At 43.5% G+C, this 26113-nt stretch overlaps 1 protein-coding gene and 1 long non-coding RNA gene across 4 annotated transcripts in view; both read right to left on the minus strand.

Annotated features, from left to right (window-relative positions):
* Positions 1-26113, minus strand: part of gnao1a (guanine nucleotide binding protein (G protein), alpha activating activity polypeptide O, a) — a 145654-nt gene that overhangs the window by 31285 nt on the left and 88256 nt on the right. The window lies entirely within an intron of this gene.
* Positions 12328-12662, minus strand: LOC149985197 (uncharacterized). The gene is made up of 2 exons (XR_016488050.1): positions 12601-12662; positions 12328-12449 (listed from the first exon to the last, which is right to left on the minus strand). It is a non-coding gene; the product is annotated as an uncharacterized LOC149985197 (long non-coding RNA).

Consider the following 26113-nt stretch of genomic DNA (forward strand, 5'->3'; position numbering starts at 1 on the left):
ATCTGATGACATGGAGTCTGAGCTTGATAAACATATCAAGAATCACAGGACCATTTTCAACCCCCTAGGTTGCCTCAAATGTAGAGAAATTGGCACATCGAAACAACATCCCTTACCCATACAACTGGTCAAGAAATGGAAGGGTAAGTGATATTGAACAGCAAGATCTATATTTGAATGTAGGCATACATTTAAGATATACAATATACCACACCCCCATTCCATGAATTAAACTTTGACCTACCAGCACCATCACCCACTGTCACAGGACACTATCACCCGCTTATCCCAATGCAGCTCAACTGACCTTGTCCCGATGCTCAAATTACCCCATTCCCGGGTTAAGTTGTACCAAGAGACAACTTTTTTCGACAAGCTATGTTTTCAAAACAGTTATGTTTACAAGAAATCTGATTGTTTCCAGGAATACACAACATCTTAAAACATATACGTCTTTGTTAGAAAGAATACTATATTTCCCTTGACGTAGTGACGCTGAATGTAAAAAAGGCTCTCTGTCTCCTAGTAAGCCTAACCTTTAAGTACAGGCCCTGTGAACTCAGTTGGATGGAGCCCTGTAGGCCACACCTCCTCCACTATAGACGGTTTCAACAGTCAAAACAAAAACAAATCCACGCACGGCCTGATAGGAACGATCTCCACTGACCCCTGACTGATATAAACTCAAAAGGGCATTTATCTCCAACTGACACCCACTGCCTCTGACTCAGATTGCCTCCACACTCCACATCCATTCAACTGTTCAAAAGGCAGCTTAGGGCCACATCCCTGTGTCATCTCTCACTACTGGCCCTTAGAGAAGGCCACACATTTTATCAGGCCTTTATTGTCCAGCAGTCAAGCATAATATGGCGGTTGAACACTAGAAAACTGTTTTGTGCGACTCAAATGTTCTCATGATATTGGACGGCTAACCATCTTACAATAAAAATGGACACATACTGTTTATGTGCTGTAGGCCCACAGGCAGTAACTTGTCCAGAACATTTTGAATGGAATGGCCAATGCAAGGTGGAAGTTTTCAATATAGTGAAGACATCAACACTATGAAATAACACATTTTGAATCATGTAGTAATCAAAAAAGTGTTATATTTTAGATTATTCAAAGTAGCCTCCCTTTGCCTTGATGACAGCTTTGCAAACTCTTGGCATTCTCTCAACCAGCTTCAAGGGGAATGCTTTTCCAACAGTCTTGAAGGAGTTCCTACATATGCTGAACACTTGTTGGCTGCTTTTCCTTCATTCTACGGTCCAACTCATCCCAAACCATCTCAATTGGGTTGAGGTCAGGTGATTGCTGAGGCCAGGTCGTCTGATGCACCACTCCAGCACCCTCCTTCTTTGTCAAATAGCCCTTACACAGCCTGGAGGTGTGATTTGGGTCATTGTCCTGTTGAAAAACAAATTATAAATGGGACTAAGCGCAAACCAGATGGGATGGCGTATCGCTGCAGAATGATGTGGTAGTCATACTGGTCAATTGTGCCTTGAATTCTAAATGAATCCATGATAGTGTCACGAGCAAAGCACCCCCACAGCATCACACCTCCTCCTCCATGCTTCACGGTGGAAACCACACATGCAGAGATCATTTGTTCACCTACTCCTTTTCTCACAAAGACACAGCATTTGGAACCAAAAATCTCAAATTTGGACTCATCAGACCAAAGGATAGATTTCCACCGGTCTAATGTCCATTGCTCGTGTTTCTTGGCCCAAGCAAGTCTCTTCTTCTTATTGGTGTCCTTTAGTAGTGGTTTCTTTGCAGCAATTCGACCATGAATGCTTGATTTACGTCGTCTCCTCTGAACAGGGGGGGGGGGGGGGGTCCTGAGTGGCGCAGCGGTCTAAGGCACTGCATCTCAGTGCTAGAGGCATCACTACAGACCCTGCCTCGATTCCAGGCTGTATCGGCCGAGACTGGGAGTCCCATAGGGCAGTGCACAATTGTCCCAGTGTCATCAGGGTTAGGGTTTGGCTGGGGTAGGCTGTCAATGTAAATATGAATTTGTTCTTAACTGGCTTGCCTAGTTAAATAAAGGTTCAATAAAAAAAATACTAATAAAAACAGTTGAACTCTGTGCAGCATTTATTTGGGCTGCAATTTCTGAGTCTGGTAACTCTAATGACCTTATCCTCTGCAACAGAGATACAGTTGAAGTCAGAAGTTTACATACAAAGGTTGGAGTCATTAAAACTTGTTTTACAACCACTCCACAAATTCCTTGTTAACAAACTATAGTTTTGGCAAGTCGGTTAGGACATCTGCTCCAACAATTGTTTACAGACAGATTATTTAACTTATAATTCACTGTATCACAATTTCATTGGGTCAGAAGTTTACATACACTAAGTTGACTGTGCCTTTAATGTGTTTAAGCCAATCAGTTGTGTTGTGACAAGGTAGGGGGTGGTATACAGAAGATAGCCCTATTTGGTCCATATTATGACAAGAACAGCTCAAATAAGCAAAGAGAAATTACAGTCCATCATTACTTTAAGTCATGAAGGTCAGTCAATCTGGAACATTTCACGAGATTTGAAAGTTTCTTCAAGTGCAGTCGCAAAAACCATCAAGCGCTATGATGAAACTGTCTCTCATGAGGACAGCCACAGGAAAGGATGACCCAGAGTTACAGTTGAAGTCATAAGTTTACATACACCTTAGCCAATACATTTAAACTCAGTTTTTTACAATTCCTGACTTTTAATCAGAGCAAAAATTAGAATCACCAGTTAGCATCACCACTTTATTTTAAGAATGTTAAATGTCAGAATAATAGTAGAGAGAATTATTTCTTTCAGCCTTTATTTCTTTCATCACATTCCCAGTGGGTCAGAAGTTTACATACAGTCAATTAGTATTTGGTAGCGTTGCCTTAAAATTGTTTAACTTTGGTCAAATGTTTTGGGTAACCTTCCACAAGCTTCCCACAATAAGTTGGGTGAATTTTGCCCCATTCCTCCTGACAGAGCTTGTGTAACTGAGTCGGGTTTGTAGGCCTCCTTGCTCACACACGCTTTATCAGTTTTGCCCACACATTTTCTGTGGGATTGAGGTCAGGGCTTTGTGATGGCCACTCCAATACCTTGACTTTGTTGTCCTCAAGACATTTTGCCACAACTTTGGAAGTATGCTTGGGGTCATTGTCCATTTGGAAGACCCATTTGCGAACAAGCTTTACCTTCCTGACTGATGTCTTGAGATGTTGCTTCAATATATCCACATAATTTCCCCCCTCATGATGCCATCTGTTTTGTGAAGTGCACCAGCCCCTCCTGCAGCAAAGCAACCCCACAACATGATGCAGCCACCCTCGTGCTTCACGGTTGGGATGGTGTTCTTCAGCTTGCAAGCCTCCCCCCTTTTCCTCTAAACATAACAATGGTCAAACAGTTTTATTTTTGTTTCATCAGACAAGAGGACATTTCTCCAAAAAATACGATATTTGTCCCCATGTGCAGTTGCAAACCGTAGTCTGGCTTTTTTTTATGGCTGTTTTGGAGCAGTGGCTTCTTCCTTGCTGAGTGGCCTTTCAGGTTATGTCGATATAGGACTCGTTTTACTGTGCATATAGAAACTTTTGTACCTGTTTCCTCCAGCATCTTCACAAGGTCCTTTGCTGTTGTTCTGGGATTGATTTGCACTTTTTGCACCAAAGTACGTTTATCTCTAGGAGACAGAACGCATCTCCTTCCTCAGCGGTATGACTGCTGCATCGTTCCATGGTGTTTATACTTGTGTACTATTGTTTGTACAGATGAACGTGGTACCTTCAGGCGTTTGGAAATTGCTCCCAAGGATGAACCAGACTTGTGGTCTACAATTTTTTTTCTGAGTTCTTGGCTGATTTCTTTCGATTTTCCCATGATGTCAAGCAAAGAGGCACTGAGTTTGAAGGTAGGCCTTGAAATACATCCACAGGTACAACTCCAATTGACTCAAATGATGTCAATTAGCCTGTCAGAAACTTCTAAAGCCATGACATCATTTTCTGAAATTGTCTAAGCTGTTTAATAACCTCTTGGAACTCTGGGGGCGGTATTTCATTTTTGGATAAAAAACGTTCCCGTTTTAAACGGGATATTTTGTCACGACAAGATGCTCGACTATGCATATAATTGACAGCTTTGGATAGAAAACACTCTAACGTTTCCAAAACTGCAAAGATATTGTCTGTGAGTGCAACAGAACTGATGTTATAGGCGAAACCCAGATAAAAATCCAATCAGGAAGTGCCCCATATTTTGAAAGCGCTGTATGCCAATGACTCCTTATACAGTGCCTTGCGAAAGTATTCGGCCCCCTTGAACTTTGCAACCTTTTGCCACATTTCAGGCTTCAAACATAAAGATATAAAACTGTATTTTTTTGTGAAGAATCAACAACAAGTGGGACACAATCATGAAGTGGAACGACATTTATTGGATATTTCAAACTTTTTTAACAAATCAAAAACTGAAAAATTGGGCGTGCAAAATTATTCAGCCCCTTTACTTTCAGTGCAGCAAACTCTCTCCAGAAGTTCAGTGAGGATCTCTGAATGATCCAATGTTGACCTAAATGACTAATGATGATAAATACAATCCACCTGTGTGTAACCAAGTCTCCGTATAAATGCACCTGCACTGTGATAGTCTCAGAGGTCCGTTAAAAGCTCAGAGAGCATCATGAAGAACAAGGAACACACCAGGCAGGTCTGAGATACTGTTGTGAAGAAGTTTAAAGCCGGATTTGGATACAAAAAGATTTCCCAAGCTTTAGACATCCCAAGGAGCACTGTGCAAGCGATAATATTGAAATGGAAGGAGTATCAGACCACTGCAAATCTACCAAGACCTGGCCGTCCCTCTAAACTTTCAGCTCATACAAGGAGAAGACTGATCAGAGATGCAGCCAAGAGGCCCATGATCACTCTGGATGAACTGCAGAGATCTACAGCTGAGGTGGGAGACTCTGTCCATAGGACAACAATCAGTCGTATATTGCACAAATCTGGCCTTTATGGAAGAGTGGCAAGAAAAAAGCAATTTCTTAAAGATATCCATAAAAAGTGTCGTTTAAAGTTTGCCACAAGCCACCTGGGAGACACACCAAACATGTGGAAGAAGGTGCTCTGGTTAGATGAAACTTTTTGGCAACAATGCAAAATGTTATGTTTGGCGTAAAAGCAACACAGCCCTTCACCCTGAACACACCATCCCCACTGTCAAACATGGTGGTGGCAGCATCATGGTTTGGGCCTGCTTTTCTTCAGCAGGGACAGGGAAGATGGTTCAAATTGATGGGAAGATGGATGGAGCCAAATACAGGACCATTCTGGAAGAAAACCTGATGGAGTCTGCAAAAGACCTGAGACTGGCACAGAGATTTGTCTTCCAACAAGACAATGATCCAATACATAAAGCAAAATCTACAATGGAATGGTTAAAAAATAAACATATCCAGGTGTTAGAATGGCCAAGTCAAAGTCCAGACCTGAATCCAATCGAGAATCTGTGGAAAGAACTGAAAACTGCTGTTCACAAATGCTCTCCATCCAACCTCACTGAGCTCGAGCTGTTTTGCAAGGAGGAATGGGAAAAAATGTCAGTCTCTCGATGTGCAAAACTGATAGAGACATACCCCAAGCGACTTACAGCTGTAATCGCAGCAAAAGGTGGCGCTACAAAGTATTAACTTAAGGGGGCTGAATAATTTTGCACACCCAATTTTTCAGTTTTTGATTTGTTAAAAAAGTTTGAAATATCCAATAAATGTCGTTCCACTTCATGATTGTGTCCCACTTGTTGTTGATTCTTCACAAAAAAATACAGTTTTATATCTTTATGTTTGAAGCCTGAAATCTGGCAAAAGGTCGCAAAGTTCAAGGGGGCCGAATACTTTCGCAAGGCACTGTATGGTTGTGAAGGGGCTACGAATGAGCTTATGCTTTCTACGTATTCCCCAAGGTGTCTACAGCATTGTGACGTCTTTTTACGCATTTATGTTGAAGAATAGCCGTAAGGGACCACATTGAGCAAGTGGTCACATGATGGCTCCCGCAGAAAATCTTGCGTAAAGTACCAATTGTCCCGGTGGATATATTATCGAATAGATATGTGAAACACACCTTGAGGATTGATTCTAAACCACGTTTGCCATGTTTCTGTCGATATTATGGAGCTAATTTGGAAAAAAAGTTTCAACGTTGTAGTGACCGCATTTTCCGGTCGATTTCTCAGCCAAACGTGAAGAACAAACGGAGCTATTTCGCCTACAAAAATAATATTTTTGGAAAAAAGGAACATTTGCTATCTAACTGGGAGTCTCCTGAGTGAAAACATCTGAAGTTCTTCAAAGGTAAATGATTTTATTTGATTGCTTTTCTGATTTCCGTGACAAGGTTGCCTGCTGCTAGCAGGGCATAATGCTATGCTAGGCTATGATAAACTTACACAAATGCTTGTCTAGCATTGGCTGTAAAGCATATTTTGAAAATCTGAGATGACAGTGTGATTAACAAATGGCTAAGCTGTGTCTCAATATATTTCATTTGTGATTTTCATGAATAGGAAGATTTTCTAGGAAGATTTACGTCCGTTGCGTTATGCTAATTAGTGTCAGATGATGATAACGGGCCCGTTCACGGGCTGGGAGTCACTACAGGTTAAGAAGGAAAGAAATTCCACAAATGAACTTTTAACAAGGCACACCCGTTAATTGAAATGCATTCCAAGAAAACCCTGGAATGAGTAGGTGTGTCCAAACTTTTGACTGGTACTGTATACACTATGGTTCAAAAGTTTGGGGTCACTTAGAAATGTCCTTGTTTTTTAAATAAAAGCACATTTTTGTCCCTTAAAACAATATCAAATTGATCAGAAATGCAGCATAGACATTGATCAGAAATACAGTGTAGACATTGTTAATGTTGTAAATTACATTTGTAGCTAGAAAAGGCAGATTTTTATGGAATATCTACATAGGCGTACATAAGCCCATTCATTACCTGCAACCATCACTCCTCTGTCCAATGGCACGTTGTGTTAGCTAATCCAAGTTTATCATTTTAAAAGGCTAATTGATCATTAGAAAACCCCTTTCAAATATGCTAGCACAGCTGAAAACTGTTATCCTGATTAAATAAGCAATACAACTGGCCTTCTTTAGACTACTTAAGTATCTGGAGCATCAGCATTTGTGGGTTCGATTACAGGCTCAAAATGGCCAGAAACAAAGAACTTTCTTCTGAAACTTGTCAGTCTATTCTTGTTCTGAGAAATGAAGGCTATTCCATGCAAGAAATTGCCAATAAACTGAAGATCTTGTACAACGCTGTGTACTACTCCCTTCACAGAACAAAGCAAACTGTCTCTAACCAGAATAGAAAGAGGAGTGGGAGGCCCCAGTGCACAACTGAGCAAGAGGACAAGTACATTAGATTGTCTAGTTTGAGAAATAGATGCCTCAAGTTCTCAACTGGCAGATTCATTAACTTCTTGGTGACAGGGGGTAGTATTTTCACATCCGGATGAAATGCATGCCCAAATTCAACTGCCTCCTACTCATCCCCAGAAGATAAGATATGCATATTATTAGTAGATTTGAATAGAAAACACTCTGAAGTTTCTAAAACTGTCTTTGAGTATAACAGAACTTATGTAGCATGCGATACCCCAAGGACAAACCATTCAGATTTTTTTTTTTTGAGGTCACTCTTTTCAATGGGATTTCATTGGGTATCCTGATTTCTAAGGGACCGTCTTGCAGTTCCTACCGCTTCCACTGGATGTCACCAGTCGTTAGAAATTGGTTGAGGTTTTTCCTTTGTGTAATGAAGAAGTAACCGTGTTCAAAACGAGGGTCACTTCAAGTGTACTGTTAGATAGATGTGCGTGACCAGAAAGGTAGAGTCAGTTTGTTTTCTTCCTGTATTGAACACAGATCATCCCGTCTTCAATTTTATCGATTATTTACTAAAAAAAAATACCTAAAGTTGTATTACAAAAGTAGTTTGAAATGTTTTGGCAAAGTTTACAGGTAACTTTTGAGATATTTTGTAATCACATTGCGCAAGTTGGAACCTGTGTTTTTCTGGATCAAACCCGTCAAATAAATGGACATTTTAGATATATATCGACGGAATTAATCGAACAAAAGGACAATTTGTATGAATTTATGAATTTATGGGACATATTGGAGTGCCAACAAAAGAAGCTCGTCAAAGGTAAGGCATGATTTATATTTTTATTTCTGCGTTTTATGTTGCGCCTGCAGGGTTGAAATATGTTTTCTCTTTTTGTTTACGGAGGTGCTACCCTCAGATAATAGCATTGTTTGCTTTTGCCGAAAACCCTTTTTGAAATCTGACATGTTGGCTGGATTCACAACGTGTAGCTTTAATTGTATCTTACATGTGTGATTTCATGAAAGTTAGATTTTTATAGTAATTTATTTGAATTTGGCGCTCTGCATTTTCACTGGCTTTTGGACAGGTGGGACGCTAGCGTCACATATCCCAGAGAGGTTAAATAGTACCCACAAAACACCAGTCTTAACATCAACAGTGAAGAAGGGACTCCGGGATGCTGGCCTTCTAGGCAGAGTTGCAAAGAAAAAGCCATATCTCAGACTGGCCAATAAAAATAAAAGATTAAGATGGGCAAAAGAATACAGACACTGGACAGAGGAACTAGCCTAGAAGACCAGCATCCCAGAGTTGCCTCTTCACTGTTGTGTTGCGGGTACTATTTAATGAAGCTGCCAGTTGAGGACTTGTGAGGCGTCTGTTTCTCAAACTAGACAATCTAATGTACTTGTTCTCTTGCTCAGTTGTGCACCGGTGCCTCCCACTGCTCTTTCTATTCTGGTTAGAGCCAGTTTGCGCTGTTCTGTGAAGGGAGTACTTTGAGTCAAAGTATCAAGATAATACCGTCCCAAATAATATTACGATATGTAACTGTACTGATTTTTTCCCCCATCACTCTCTCATTTTTATTTTGCTTCATAGAATGACGCACACATGGATAATGGGGACTGTGATTGCCTATTGAATTTAAATCAGTTTCAAACAAACACATCATAGCGATTCATTATCACCCCTGTGCCAGGCTGGGGAGAATAGAGCAATCTTCATCAGCATTCATTCATTAGAGTAAGCAGGCTCCCTTTAAATGGATGCTGAGGGATTTGAATAATGTATATCTCCCTCTCTCGCTCCATGAAAAAGAGACGGTACACATTCCTTACTCCCCCTGAATCCCAAATTGACATTTTCCAAAGTGAAAAGAAGAAAAGCCGTTCGGCCAATACAGGGAAAGCCTGATAGCACCTTAATGCATAAACCTCATCCCACCTTTGTAGTGAGGAAACCTACGAACCATGAAATGTAAAATTATTAGTGTGAACTATGGTGCATTTTAAACTCCATGGGCCAGTCTAGTCAAGGTGGCCTCCATTTGTTTAGTGCCAACGCAGCGACAGAGGTGACCTTTCCTTCCTAATTAGAGCAGGGCCATCAGAGGCGATCTACTTCCTGCTGAGATATAAGGTCCCTGGTCCCTCCCTGAGCCTGGCTGCACCCTGCCTGCTCCCTGCTCCTGTGTGGGTCCACATCAAACAGGTAACTTCCTGCCTGCCCTTCTCACCCAGCCCTGTGAGATCCAGTACCAGCACCACTACTCCCCAGCACCAGCACAGATTAGGATTAAAAGCCCACAAAGTGCCTGTTTATTGGTATTATAATATACCCTTCTCATACTGCATCACCACAACACCCCATGTTCTAATCTACTCCCATTCTTAGCCACTGTTATCTTATCTTCAAAAATACACATTTTGATCACAGCTCAAAATGGAGGATTAGGATAGTGATGGGGATAAAGGGGTGCAGGTTAAATGTAATGTAGGACATTTTTAGGTTTCATGCAGTACTATACTATTCTGGTCCCAGATCTGTTATGTTTGGCATAACCAATGACCATACAGTAGGACTTGGCTATACAGCACAAACAGATCTGGGACTAGGCTAATAGGCTTGCACTTTTCCCCCGGGTTACACAACTTCCTGTTCCACTGTAACCGTCTGTGTGGTGGGTGAGCTGAACAGCACTCCACTCCACTGATGATCCTGAGAGACTGCACAGTAATTATGAACAGTCAGGTGCTGGACATTATGCACAGATGGCTATCCATCACTGAGGGTTAATTATCCCAATGTGTGTGTGTGTGTGTGTGTGGTCATGATCACTTGGCTGGCTCTGTCAGCAGCTGCTGCTCAGGCCTCATGGTCCACTACTCAAGGTACTGTACAGGGAGCCTCTGTGGCAGACGCCTGCTCTGAGTTCTTCAGATGGAGAGATGCTACTCTGATTACAGCAGAACCACAGCAGAGGCTGTTTAACCACCCCCGGAGCCTCCACTACGGGTCTAGAACAGATAAGGATACAGAAAATATTGATCACTTCCGTTTATGGCTCTCCCTTTACTGCATGTTGTGTACTGTACAGTAACTATACAGAGGGATGAGGGCTCTGTGGACAAACCGTCATGTCACATTACAATTAAACAGTGGGCTGCTTCCTCTTCCTCTCCCAGGAGAGACCGGTGGTCTGATCCAATTTCCTGAGACCAAGCGCTGATATTACATGAACAGTTATTTTCATAAACAATTACTGTATAGGGCCCTATAAAATATGTTTTTCTCTCCCAACATGCATTTTTTCCCCATTTAGTTTTTCCAGGTTTCAGTTTTTTCAGAGTTTTGCTCTATAAACACTTTTTTAATAAAACAAAAAACAAAATTGGATGTTCTAAGTTTACAACAATCCTTAAACGACATCAGGAGACCACAAAATCTAAATAAACTAAATGTAGATTTTTGGGTGTAGTTACTCTGTAATTCAAGTGTGCACCAGCCAGACACCGTTGTTTGGTTAGCAATGCTTCTGTAGTGCTAATGTGACTGCAAAGTTTGCAAAACAAATGGCCACTGGATTGATGCAAACAATCATGATATCATTCTGCCAGGTAGGCACTAGCTACTTTGTAGTTACCATTTAATTGAGAAGTTTTTTGGGAAAGTTTTTCCACCTACCAGAAGACGGTTGTCATGACATTAGCATCATCGCTAAGTGGTAGACAAACGTGCACACACATACAGGGGCATTCTTGTGCCATTGAACCTCTCAGAAAGTTGAAGGAAAATACGAATCACCGATGCATTTTGTTCATGTCCTATGATAATCTTGGGCAAATTAATTACTTTTCTAATAAATTCAATACATTTAGTTGATTCCCTACAAAGTTAAACCCATTGTTTAATGTATGGTTTCTGTGATACCGTCCGCGTTCTCTGCAATGCCGATTTTACAGAGCCCTATATACTGCCGTTGTCTCTCTTCTATTCTCTGTGTTTGTGAATAGGGCCTCCAGATGAAGAAAGAGACCAGTGAGTGGATGTCTTTCTGTGAGCAGCACCCCCAGTTGAATTAGCAATGAAGGGAAAGGTCAAAGATCAATGTTCAGCAGCATTAGCTGTCCTGGGGCACAACATGGACGTTCTTCAGGAAGGTCACTGCAGCCGTCACCGCGGAGCTCCATGTGAAAACCAAATGGCCTCCGGTATCGACATCTATGATAATCCCCTGGCCACACCTGTAGAGCATAATCCAGCAGAGAAGAATGTAGCTGAAGGTAAACCCAGAACGCAGCTAGAAAAAGTCCACTGTGATCAATAGCTCTGCGTGGGAATTCTATAGCCATCATCATGACAGCATTGCCTCTTATTTAATATATTCAATAGAAAAGAACATAGTACATTAGAATACAGTATCTACAGTTCTACTCAAAGCACAAGTTATGCCATCCATGTCAAAGGGGAGGTGTGTCCTTCTCTGTATGTATGCATGTATGGTGTCCTTGACATCATCATAGTACTGTCCACAAACATGGTTTCCTTCACCTTTCTCCCTCTATCTCAACCCCTCATGTCCTTCGCTACCTCTCCCTCTATCTCAACCACTCATGTCCTTCACTACCCCTCCCTCAACTCCTCATGTCCTTCGCTACCCCTCCCTCAACTCCTCATGTCCTTCGCTACCTCTCCCTTCTCCTTTCTCAACTCCTCATGTCCTTCGCTACATCTCTATCTCAACTCATGTCCTTCGCTACCTCTCCCTCCATTGCAACTCCTCATGTCCTTCTCTACCTCTCCCTCAACTCCTCATGTCCTTCACTACCTCTCCCTTCTCCTTTCTCAACTCCCTTGTCCTTTCTCAACTCCTCATGTCCTTCGCTACCTCTCCCTTCTCCTTCTCTCAACCCCTCATGTCCTTCGCTACCTCTCCCTCAACTCCTCATGTCCTTCGCTACCTCTCCCTTCTCCTTTCTCAACTCCTCATGTCCTTCGCTACATCTCTATCTCAACTCATGTCCTTCGCTACCTCTCCCTCTATCGCAACTCCTCATGTCCTTCTCTACCTCTCCCTCAACTCCTCATGTCCTTCACTACCTCTCCCTTCTCCTTTCTCAACTCCTCATGTCCTTCGCTACCTCTCCCTTCTCCTTCTCTCAACCCCTCATGTCCTTCGCTACCTCTCCCTTCTCCTTCAATCTCAACCCCTCATGTCCTTCGCTACCTCTCCCTTCTCCTTTCTCCCTCAATCTCAACTCCTCATGTCCTTCTCTACCTCTACCTTCTCCCTCTATGTCCTTCGCTACATCTCTATCTCAACTCATGTCCTTCGCTACCTCTCCCTTCTCCTTCAATCTCAACCCCTCATGTCCTTCGCTACCTCTCCCTTCTCCTTCAATCTCAACCCCTCATGTCCTTTGCTACCTCTCCCTTCTCCCTCTATGTCCTTCGCTACAGCTCTATCTCAACTCCTCATGTCCTTCGCTACCTCTCCCTTCATCTCAACTTCTCATGTCCTTCACTACCTCTCCCTCTATCTCAACTCCTCATGTCCTTCTCTACCTCTCCCTCTACCTCAACTCCTCATGTCCTTCACTACCTCTCCCTTCTCCTTTCTCAACTCCTCATGTCCTTCGCTACCTCTCCCTTCTCCTTTCTCCCTCTCTCAACTTCTCATGTCCTTCGCTACCTCTCCCTTCTCCTTCTCTCAACCCCTCATGTCCTTCGCTACCTCTCCCTTCTCCTTCTCTCAACCCCTCATGTCCTTCGCTACCTCTCCCTTCTCCTTCCATATCAACCCCTCATGTCCTTCGCTACCTCTCCCTTCTCCTTTCTCCCTCAATCTCAACTGCTCATGTCCTTCGCTACCTCTCCCTTTTCCTTTCTCCCTCTCTCAACTCTCTCTCAACTCCTCATGTCCTTCGCTACCTCTCCTTTCTCCCTCTCTCAACTCCTCATGTCATTTGCTACCTCTCCCTTCTTCTTTCTCACTCTCTCAACTCCTCATGTCCTTTGCTACCTCTCCCTTCTCCCTCTCTCAACTCCTCATGTCCTTCGCTACCTCTCCCTCTATCTCAACCCCTCATGTCCTTCGCTACCTCTCCCTTCTCCTTCTCTCAACCCCTCATGTCCTTCGCTACCTCTCCCTTCTCCTTCTCTCAAATCCTCATGACCTTTGCTACCTCTCCCTTCTATCTCAACCCATCATGTCCTTCACTACCTCTCCCTTCTCCTTCTCTCAACCCCTCATGTGCTTCCTACTTCTCCCATCTCAACCCCTAATGTCCTTCGCTACCTGTCCCTTCTTCACCACTCCCTTTCCATGTGTGTTTTTTTTCAATCCACTCTTAAACCTCTCCCACCCTCTCTCACCACTTCTGAACATACTAGATTGTTATGTCATTACTCTCCACGGGACGCTTCTGATTTACAGATAGACATAGTGCCTTTTCTAGATGGACACTGAATTGAAACAACACACAACTCAGATACAGTGGGGAGAACAAGTATTTGATACACTGACGATTTTGCAGGTTTTCCTACTTACAAAGCATGTAGAGGTCAAAAATCCAGAAAATCACATTGTATGATTTTTATGTAATTAAATTGCATTTTATTGCATGACATAAGTATTTGATCACCTACCAACCAGTAAGAATTCCGGCTCTCACAGACCTGTTCGTTTTTCTTTAAAGAAGCCCTCCTGTTCTCCACTCATTACCTGTATTAACTGCACCTGTTTGAACTCGTTACCTGCATAAAAGACACCTGTCCACACACTCAATCAAACAGACTCCAACCTCTCCACAAAGGCCAAGACTAGAAGGCTGTGTAAGGACATCAGGGATACAATTGTAGACCTGCACAAGGCTGGGATGGGCTACAGGACAATAGGCAAGCAGCTTGGTGAGAAGGTAACGACTGTTGGCGCAATTCAAGAAGTTCAAGATGACGGTCAATCACCCTCCGTCTGGGTCTCCATGCAAGATCTCACCTCGTGGGGCATCAATGATCACGAGGAAGGTGAATGATCAGCCCAGAACTACACGGCAGGACCTGGTCAATGACCTGAAGAGAGCTGGGACCACAGTCTCAAAGAAAACCATCAGTAACACACTACGCCGTCATGGATTAAAATCCTGCAGTGCACGCAAGGTCCCCTGCTCAAGCCAGCGCATGTCCAGGCCCGTCTGAAGTTTGCCAATGACCATCTGGATGATCCAGAGGAGGAATGGGAGAAGGTCATGTGGTCTGATAAGACAAAAATAGAGCCTTTTGGTCTAAACTCCACTCGCCGTGTTTAGAGGAAGAAGAAGGATGAGTACAACCCCAAGAACACCATCCCAACCGTGAAGCATGGAGGTGGAAACATCATTCTTTGGGGATGCTTTTCTGCAAAGGGGACAGGACGACTGCACCGTATTGAGGGAAGGATGGATGGGGCCATGTATCGCGGGATCTTGGCCAACAACCTCCTTCCCTCAGTAAGAGCATTGAAGATGGGTCGTGGCTGGGTCTTCCAGCATGACAACGACCAAACACACACAGCCAGGGCAACTAAGGAGTGGCTCCGTAAGAAGCATCTCAAGGTCCTGGAGTGGTCTAGCCAGTCTCCAGACCTGAACCCAATAGAAAATCTTTGGAGGGAGCTGAAAGTCCGTATTGCCCAGCGACAGCCCCGAAACCTGAAGGATCTGGAGGTCTGTATGGAGGAGTGGGCCAAAATCCCTGCTGCAGTGTTGTGCAAACCTGGTCAAGAACTACAGGAAACGTATGATCTCTGTAATTGCAAACAAAGGTTTCTTAACCAAATATTAAGTTTTGCTTTTCTAATGTATCAAATACTTATGTCATGCAATAAAATGCAAATTAATTACTTAAAAATCATACAATGTGATTTTCTGGATTTTTGTTTTAAATTCCGTCTCTTGCAGTTGAAGTATACCTATGATAAAAATTACAGATATTACAAATATGCTTTGTAAGTAGGAAAACCTGCAAAATTGGCAGTGTATCAAAAACTTGTTCTCCTCACTGTATGTACTACACCCCTCACTGCTGCCAGCCCTCCACTTCATTATAGTCTAACTTTCTCTGTCGCTTGCTCACTAGTCCCCCCCCCCCTTCACTACTCTGCATCATGACATTCAGCTCCAGTTACCATGGTTATCAGGCCCTTCCTGGGGAATGTCATCTTGGGTCTGATGCTCACTCTACCTCTCTCCCTTGCTCCCGCTACCTCTCTCCCTTCCTCCCTCACTACTTTGCTCTCACCTTTCTCCTATCTCTGTGCCTCCCACGGCAGCAGCTGAATTATTGACCTGATAAAATATTTAACTGTTATTCTGCTTTCCTGCAGTTGTGGCCTAATGGTTGTCAGCCTTAAAGGCCATACAGTAGGCTACTATGCGTTGTGGCAGTGTATCTATTGCCACGCTGAGTGGAGAGGAGACCAGGGGCCACGCCCTACCTGCCCCAAGCCACAACATTAACCTCCTGCCTGCCCTGAGCCACACCATTAACCTCCTGCCCGCCCCGAGCCACACCATTAACCTCCTGCCCGCCCCGAACCACACCATTAACCTCCTGCCCGCCCCGAGCCACACCATTAACTTCCTGCCCAGCCTGAGCCACAACATTAACCTCCTGCCCACCCCGAGCCACAACATTAACCTCCTGCCCGCCCCGAGCCACACAATTAATCTCCTGCCTGCCCCGAGCCACACCATTAACCTCCTGCCTGCCACGAGCCACACCATTAACCTCCTGCCTGCCACGAGCCACACAATTAATCTCCTGCCTGCCCCGAGCCACACCATTAACCTCCTGCCTGCCTCGAGCCACACCATTAACCTCCTGCCTGCCCCGAGCCACACCATTAACCTCCTGCCTGCCCCGAGCCACACCATTAAACTCCTGCCTCCCGCTGCTATGTCATCAGGGCCTAAAATTAATGTAAAAATAATGATCTTATCTGTGATCTTTTGGTTAAAAGAGTCCCTCCTGCAGCAAAGCTTTGGCTTCTTCCTTCTTCCTTGCTGAGCGGCCTTTCAAGTTATGTCGATATAGGACTTGTTTTACTGTTGATATAGATACTTTTGTACCTGTTTCCTCCAGCATCTTCACAAGGTCCTTTGCTGTTGTTCTGGGATTAATTTACACTTTTCGCACCAAAGTACGTTCATCTCTAGGAGACAGAACGCGTATCCTTCCTGAGTGGTATGACGGCTGCGTGGTCCCATTGTGTTTATGCTTGCGTACTATTGTTTGTACAGATGAACGTGGTACCTTCAAGCGTTTGGAAATTGCTCCCAAGGATGAACCAGACTTGTGGAGGTCTACAATTATTTTTTTGTATAATTATTTGGCTGATTTCTTATGCTTTTCCCATGATGTCAAGCAAAGAGGCACTGAGTTTGAAGGTAGGCCTTGAAATACATCCACAGGTACACCTCCAATTGACTCAAATTAAGTCAATTAGCCTATCAGAAACTTCTAAAGCCATTACATTTTCTGGAATTTTCCAAGCTTTATAAAGGCACAGTCAACTTAGTGTATGTAAACTTCTGACCCACTGGAATTGTGATACAGTGAATTATAAGTGACATAATCTGTCTGTAAACAATTGTTGGAAAAATGCCTTGTGTCATGCACAAAGTAGATGTCCTAACCAACTTGCTAAAACTATAGTTTGTTAACAAGACATTTGTGGAGTGGTTGAAAAACGAGTTTCAATGACTCCAACCTAAGTGTATGTAAACTTCCAACTTCAACTGTATTTAGTACGTAGCTATCTCTCTCTCAATCTAGTAGCTAACTATCTATCTAGTAGCTATCTATTTCGTAGCTATCTATCTATCTCGTAGCTATCTTTTTAGCATCTATCTCGTAGCTATCTAGTCTCTCTCCCCTCTCATAGCTATTAGCTACAGCAAGGTGTGAGTTTGTGTGAGTGTGGTGTACAGACTGACGATGGATTTGGCAGTGGGTGTGGTGCTGTCTGTCTGTAGGCCTGCGGGTTGCTGCTGTGTCAGCTGAGGCCTGGCATTTATTAAAGAGCAATCTACTCTCCACTGTCAGCTCCAACAGCAGCAGAATTAACCTTGGCCTGCTCCTCTCCTCTCTGCTCCTCTCTGCCTCAACAGACTTAACAGACTTAACAGACACTTATTTTTCAGAAGCAGCACAAAGCTGCCACCCCCACCCCTGCTGGATGCACTATGAATGTTACCAGAGAATCTCAGCAATCTCACTCCTCAGCCTCTGTCTGGGCGCAGGTCCACAGAAGTTACAGCATGCAGTAAAAACACTCCATCCTTTCTGTCAACACATTATTGTTTAGGAGTGCACCCCCATATGGGACTATCCCCAACCCTTAACCCCACCCCTCTCAGGCGTCCCAGAGTAGTTCGCAGGGCACTCAGGGGAGCCAGTGAGAGGAGGAAATCAAATTAAGTGGCAGCCTGCGAATAACAAACAACATGGGCGTCAGGGCGTTGTCTCTGTGCTGTGGCAGGCTGGCAGGCCAGTAATTACGCTGGCCTGTGTGCCCAGCCAGGTGGAAATGACATGCCCACAGGTGGAGGTTGCACACAGTGGCACCCGTCTGGCAAGACCCCTGGGACACCACACAGGGAGGAGGAGTAATTAGACAGTGTGCAACAGGATCCATATCTTCTCCTGTCTTAATGTCACTGCTTTGTCATCATCCTGAACTATACTTTTTCATTTCATACTCAGGTTGTAGTAGTAGTAGTAGTGGTCCATTAGTGCAGTAGTGGGTGAGAGGTGAGTGCAATGATGGAAAATGGATCTGGTACCATATTCTCTGTATCTAATGTATCGTAGTATTGACAACTCATAAAAATGTAATTCCACCCCTTAAACCACTCCTAATAACATCGATAGGAAGTCATAGTATCATCCCACCAAAGACAGAGATAATGTGTTATATAGGGAGGGTGGGAAAATGTAAAAGAAAGAAAGCCTGGGCCCTATTCAGAGCCATCCCAACCAATGAAATGCTGAGATCACTTAGATGCAGTGTTCCTATTCTTCTTTAAGTCTCCGATGAGCTATGTCTCTGTGGCAACCGCCTGTTTCCAAGCAGCACAGCTCCGATTATGGAAAAATTAATGAAAATCCACCCTGAGAGAGCGGGAAAGAAAGAGAGCAGACTGGACGGAAAACCAGATGTCCACAGAGTTACCGACAACCCAGGAAAAACAAGCTGGAACTCCCTCCGTGTGGAGAGAGGATCATACATCACACCCAAGACTAACCAACAGTCAGCACCCAGTAATGTGGTAGAGAGGTTCATCACACCCAAGACTAACCAACAGTCAGCACCCAGTAATGTGGTAGAGGTTCATCACACCCAAGACTAACCAACAGTCAGCACACAGTAATGTGATAGAGAGGTTCATCACACCCAAGACTAACCAACAGTCAGCACCCAGTAATATGGTAGAGGTTCATCACACCCAAGACTAACCAACAGTCAGCACCCAGTAATGTGGTAGAGAGGATCATCACACCCAAGACTAACCAACAGTCAGCACACAGTAATGTGGGAGAGGTTCATCACACCCAAGACGAACCAACAGTTAGCACACAGTAATGTGGTAGAGAGGTTCATCACACCCAAGACTAACCAACAGTCAGCACCCAGTAATGTGGTAGAGAGGATCATCACACCCAAGACTAACCAACAGTCAACACACAGTAGTGTGGTAGAGAGGTTCATCACACCCAAGACTAACCAACAGTCAGCACCCAGTAATGTGGTAGAGAGGATCATCACACCCAAGACTAACCAACAGTCAGCACCCAGTAATGTGGTAGAGGATCATCACACCCAAGACTAACCAACAGTCAGCACCCAGTAATGTGGTAGAGAGGTTCATCACACCCAAGACTAACCAACAGTCAGCACACAGTAATGTGGTAGAGAGGTTCATCACACCCAAGACGAACCAACAGTCAGCACACAGTAATGTGGTAGAGAGGATACTGGACACACACTACATTTAAACTGGGACACACACTACATTTAAACTGGGACACACACACACACACACACACACACACATGAGTGCTGCTTATCAGCTGAAGAGGAGCACCTTGTTTCATGGACGTAAATATATATGTAGCCCCTGAATGCATTAGTTTGATAGTGATAACTGTAATGAAGAGCTATTGAATTAGATTATCTTATTTTCTCAGTTTGTCAGATGAAAAAATACACACAGTACCCTTCTAAATTAGCTATAAATAACATTGATGAATACGCTGATTCGGTGAGCGAGTTTATTAGCAAGTGCATCGGTGATGTCGCACCCCCAGCAACTATTAAAACATTCCCAAACCAGAAACCGTGGATTGATGGCATCATTCGCGCGAAACTGAAAGCGCAAACCACTGCTTTTAACCAGGGCAAGGTGACCGGAAACATGACCGAATACAAACAGTGTAGCTATTCCCTCCGCAAGGCAAACAAACAAGCTAAGCGTCAGTATAGAGACAGAGTCGTAGAGTCGCAATTCAACAGCTCAGACACAAGAGGTATGTGGCAGGATTTACAGTCAATCACAGACTACAAAAAGAAAACTAGCCCCGTCGCAGACCAGGATGACTTGCTCCCAGACAGACTAAACAACTTCTTTGCTCGCTTTGAGGACAATACAGTGCCACTGACATGGACCGCTACCAAAACCTGCAGACTCTCCTTCACTGCAGCCGACGTGAGTAAAACATTTAAACGTGTTAACCCTCGCAAGGCTGCAGGCCCAGACGGCATCCCCAGGCGCGTCACTCAGCATGCGCAGACCAGCTGGCTGGTGTGCTTACGGACATATTCAATCAATCCTTATCCCAGTCTGCTGTTCCCACATTCAAGAGGGCCACCATTGTTCCTGTTCCCAAGAAAGCTAAGGTAACTGAGCTAAACGACTACCACCCCGTAGCATTCACTTACGTCATCATGAAGTGCTTTGAGAGAATAGTCAAGGACCATATCACCTCCACCCTACCTGACACCCTAGACCCACTCCAATTTGCTTACCGCCCCAATAGGTCCACAGACGACGCAATCGCAACCACACTGCACTAACCCATCTGGACAAGAAGAATACCTATGTGAGAATGCTGTTCATCGACTACAGCTCAGCATTTAACACCATAGTACCCTCCAAACTCGTCATCAAGCTCGAGACCCTGGGTCTCTTCCCCGCCCTGTGCAACTGGGTACTGGACTTCCTGACAGGCCGCCCCCGGGTGGTGATCCTCAATACTGGGGCCGCACAAGGGTGCCCTCTCCTGTACTCCCTGTTCACCCACGACTGCCTCCAACTCAATCATCAAGTTTGCAGACGACACTACAGTGGTAGGCTTGATTACCAACAAAGACGAGACGGCCGACAGGGAGGAGGTGAGGACCCTCGGAGTGTGGTGTCAGGAAAATAACCTCACACTCAACGTCAACAAAACAAAGGAGATTTTTGTGGACTTCAGGAAACAGCAGAGGGAGCACCCGCCTATCCACATCGACGGGACAGTAGTGGAGAGGGTAGTAAGTTTTAAGTTCCTCGGCGTACACATCACGGACAAACTGAATTGGTCCACCCACACAGACAGCATCGTGAAGAAGGCACAGCAGCGCCTCTTCAACCTCAGGAGGCTGAAGAAATTTGGCTTGTCACCAAAAGCACTCAAACTTTTCATATGCACAATCGAGAGCATCCTGTCGGGCTGTATCACCACCTGGTACGGCAACTGCTCCGCCCACAACCGTAAGGATCTCCAGAGGGTAGTGAGGTCTGCAGGACACCTACACCGCCCGATGTCACAGGAAGGCCATAAAGATCATCAAGGACAACCACCTGAGCCACTGCCTGTTCACCCCGCTATCATCCAGAAGGCGAGGTCAGTACAGGCGCATCAAAGCTGAGACCGAGTGACTGAAAAACAGCTTCTATCTCAAGGCCATCAGACTATTAAACAGCCAGCACTAACATTGAGTGGCTGCTGCCAACATACTGACTCAACTCCAGCCACTTTAATATTGGAAAAATGTATGTAAAAAATGTATCACTAGACACTTTAAACAATGCCACTTAATATAATGTTTACATACCCTACATTACTCATCTCATATGTATATACTGTACTCTATATAATCTACTGCATTTTGCCATCTTTATGTAATACATGTATCACTAGACACTTTAAACAATGCCACTTAATATAATGTTTACATACCCTACATTACTCATCTCATATGTATATACTGTACTCGATACCATCTACTGCATCTTGCCTATGCCGTTCTGTACCATCACTCATTCATATATCTTTATGTACATATTCTTCATCCCTTTACACTTGTGTGTCACGCCCTGGCCATAGGCTTTTATTCTCTATTTTGGTTAGGCCAGGGTGTGACTAGGGTGGGAATTCTATGTTCCTTTTTCTATGTTTTTGTATTTCTTTGTTTTTGGCCGGGTATGGTTTTCAATCAGGGACAGCTGTCTATCGTTGTCTCTGATTGAGAACCATACTTAGGTAGCTCTTGCCCACATGGGTTTTGTTTTCTGTGTTTTACCATACAGAACTGTATCGGTTTTATTTTATTTCTCTTGGTCTTTTGTTTTCAGTGTTCAGGTTAATAAATATATTATGGACACTTACCACGCTGCGCATTGGTCTGATATTTCATACTCATCAGAAGAGGAGAAGAACCGCTACATTGTGTGTATAAGGTAGTTGTTGTGAAATTGTTAGGTTAGATTTCTCGTTGGTTATTACGGCATTGTCGGAACTAGAAGCACAATCATTTTGCTACACTCGCATTAACATCTGCTAACCATGTGTATGTGACAAATAAAATTCGATTTAGTGCACTGAAACTTCGGTACTTTTTCGATACTAGAAAATGAAAAACGATTCGGTACAATAATTTGTTACTTTCGGTACTTCTGTCAAATGTGTCTAACGTCATATGGATTGAGAGGATCGAGTCTGTCTAGTAATTTGTCTGAATCTTCTCATGGGGCAGTAGCTAGTCAGGCAACTTGTGCTTGGGCATGCAGGTGACACAGGTGCTTAGTCCCAGGGTCCTTAGCTTAGTGATGAGCTTTGAGGGCACTATGATGTTGAACGCTGAGCTGTAGTCAATGAATAGCATTCTCACATAGGTGTTCCTTTTGTTCAGGTGTGGAAGGGCAGTGTGGAGTACATCTGTGGATCTGTTGGGAGCGGTATGCAAATTGGAGTTGGTCTAGGGTTTCTGGAATAATGGTGTTGATGTGAGCCATGACCAGCCTTTCAAAGCATTTCATGGCTACAGACGTGAGTGCTACGGGTCGGTAGTAATTTAGGCAGGTTACCTTAGTGTTCTTGGGCACCACGACTATGGTGGTCTGCTTGAAACATGGTGGTATTACAGACTCAGACAGGGAGAGGTTGAAAATATCAGTGAAGACTTTTGCCAGTTGGTTAGCGCAATGCTCGGAGGACATGTCCTTGTAATCCGTCTGGCCCTTCGGCTTGTGAATGTTGATCTGTTTAAAGGTCTTACTCACATTGGCTGCTGAGTGTGTGATCACACAGTCATCTGGAACAGCTGATGCTCTCACCCATTTTTCAGTGTTACTTTCCTCAAAGCGAGCATAGAAGTTATTTAGCTCGTCTGGTAGGCACGTGTCACTGAGCAGCTCTCGGCTGTGCTTCCCTTTGTAGTCTGTAATAGTTTGCAAGCCCTGCCACATCCGACGAGCGTCGTAGCCGATCTTAGTCCTATATTAACGCTTTGCCTGTTTGATGGTTCGTCGGAGGGCATAGCTGGATTTCTAATAGGCTTCCGGTTTAGAGTTCCGCTCCTTGAAAGCGGCAGCTCTAACCTTTAACTCAGTGTGAATGTTGCCTGTAATCCATGGCTTCAGGTTGGGGTATGTACGTACAGTCACTGTGGGGACGATGTCATTGATGCACTTATTGATGAAGCCAGTGACTGATGTGGTGTACCCCTCAATGCCATCGGAAGAATCCCGGCACATATTCCAGTCTGTGCTAACAAAACAGTCCTGTAGTTTAGCATCTGCTTCATCTGACTTTTTTATAGACCGAGTCACTGGTGCTTCCTGCTTTCATTTTTGCTTGTAAGCAGGAATCAGGAGGATAGAATTATGGTCAGATTGCTTTGTATGCCTACCTGTGTGTGGAGTAAAGGTGTTCTAGAGTTTTTTTCCCTCTTGTTGCACATTTAACATGCTGATAGAAATGAGGTCAAACTGATTTAAGTTTCCCTGCATTAAAGTCCTCGGCCACTAGGAGTGCCGCCTCTGAATTAGCATTTTCCTGTTTGTTTATGGCGGTATACGTCTCATTGAGTGCGGTTTTAGTGCCAGCATTGGTCTGTGGTGGTATGTAGATAGCTATGAAAAATACAGATGAAAACTCACTAGATAGATAGTGTGGTCTACAGCTTATCATGAGATGCTCTACCTCAGGCGAGCAAAACCTTGAGACTTCCTTAGATATCGTGCACCAGCTGTTGTTAACAAATATGCATAGGTCCCCGCCCTCGTGTCTTACCAGAGGCTGCTGTTCTATCCTGCCGATAAGTGTATAACCCTCCAGCTGTATGTTATTAATGTCGTTGGTGAAACGACTCTGTGAAACATAAGATATTACAGTTTTTAATGTCCCGTTGGTAGAATATACGTGCTTTCAGTTTGTCCCATTTATTTTCCATTGAACGTTAGCTAACAGTACTGATGGCAAAGGCAGATTAGCCACTCGTCGCCTGATCCTCAAGTCACCCCGATCTCTTTCCGCGAAATCTCAGCTTCTTTCTCCAGCGAATGACGGGGATGAGGGCCTGTTTGGAGTATATCCTTGCCGTCTGACTCATTAAAGAATAATTATTTTTCCGGTAGCAGCAACATTATGTACAAAATAAGTTACAAACAATGCAAAAAAACATAATAGCACAGTTGGTTAAGAGCCAATAAAACAGCAGCCATCCGTTCCGGTGCCATCTTGCATTACAAATTAACCCTGATATTTATGAAATTACATTTTAAAACAGTTTAGATATATTTGTAAAATTATTTAGTATTCTCTGAGTCTCATATGGTTCTGCATGAGGAAACTTAAGATATTCTTCTGATATTTAAAATTGTTTTATTTTTTGTAAGAAATTTAATATAGAATATAATTTGTTATTTTAGTTCTACCAGTTCTACATATTGTTCAATGTAAAAATAAATAAAGCCCAGTGGTTATTCTGTGTAATACGCTTTCTTTTTTTTATTGCCGTGGTATCATTCCGGTTTCGAGTATCATTCCGGTATTGAGTGTCATGATACCATGATACTAAACCTGGTATTGAAGTCAAATCTGGTATTGTGACAACACTACTGCCCCCACCAATACTACAACTACTACCACCACCACTACTACTACTGTCTAATTGAAAGCCTACTGAATCTGACACCTGTCCTTTCATCGTGGGCATTCCCATCCATATGTCAATCAAATCAAAATGATTTTTAGCTAAGAATTGTGTTCTTATGCTTATTAATCTGCAAACTATTTCAATTACACAAAGGCCAGATTATTTGGGATGTCAAATTCAATTCAAGCTGTATGAGCGCAGGGTTCGGGTATGATATTAAGCTATTTAGACTTAGCCAGTGCATTTCATTTGAGTGATTTGTATTAATTGCCGATGATGGCTTCTTTCCTCATCTGCCCATTGAGAAGTAGGGTGCAGTAGAGCTGACCTGGTGATGCCTTAGATATTCTATCTAATGCTTCCATTTCATTTTGCATATAGAACATTACTCAAAATGACATTATTTGGAATGCTGACAGAAAACGACTTACGCTAAAGAATTAAAGTCATATTGTGGGTAGAATAACATCTACTGTGGCTGCCAACACATATAATTCATTATTCAACGGGTTGGTCAAAACAAGCAGTGATTGGTTGAGATGTGTTCTAAGCCATTCTAAAAAACCCGTTTAGCATGGTTAAGCCTATGACGCAAAAATGGGCATCTTGTTTTCCGTTCCATCTGAGAAATCCCTGCACATCCACTGTCCCATCAGCCCAGCCAGCCAATCCATTAACTTCATCTCCACTGTAAAAAAAGCATCGAGACATTATTTATCCTTGCTTCTAGCCTAACATATGGTATGCAACAACGGGAGTTTGCAAAAATGTCTGTCCCGATATTTGCAACATTGTTTCAATATTGAAATTCGATCTCCACTGTTTTAATTAATAAATAAACAACACAATAAACATGAAACACAAACAACCCACCAACATGAAACAGAGTCAATAACACCTGAGGAAAGAACCAAGGGGAGTGACAGATATAGGGGAGGTAATCAAGGAGGTGATGGAGTCCAGGTGAGTGTCATGAGGAGCAGGTGCGCTTGACGATGGTGACAGGTGTGAGGGGTAATCAGCAGCCTGATAACCTAGAGGCCGGAGAGGGAGTACACGTGACAAATTGAGAAGTAACGTGTCAGGACGAGACAGACATCTTTTTTCAGCCAGTCGAAATCATGAATCAGTATAATTTTGATGGATATATACAAAGAAATGTCAATTAAAAAACAGGTCAAACTAAATTAACGGCAGCTACTTTGCTGTTGTTCTGGGATTGATTTACACTTTTC

This window comes from Oncorhynchus mykiss, chromosome 2 (genome assembly GCF_057628025.1).
Source record: "Oncorhynchus mykiss isolate SJ-2025 chromosome 2, ASM5762802v1, whole genome shotgun sequence".
Lineage (NCBI taxonomy): Eukaryota > Metazoa > Chordata > Actinopteri > Salmoniformes > Salmonidae > Oncorhynchus > Oncorhynchus mykiss.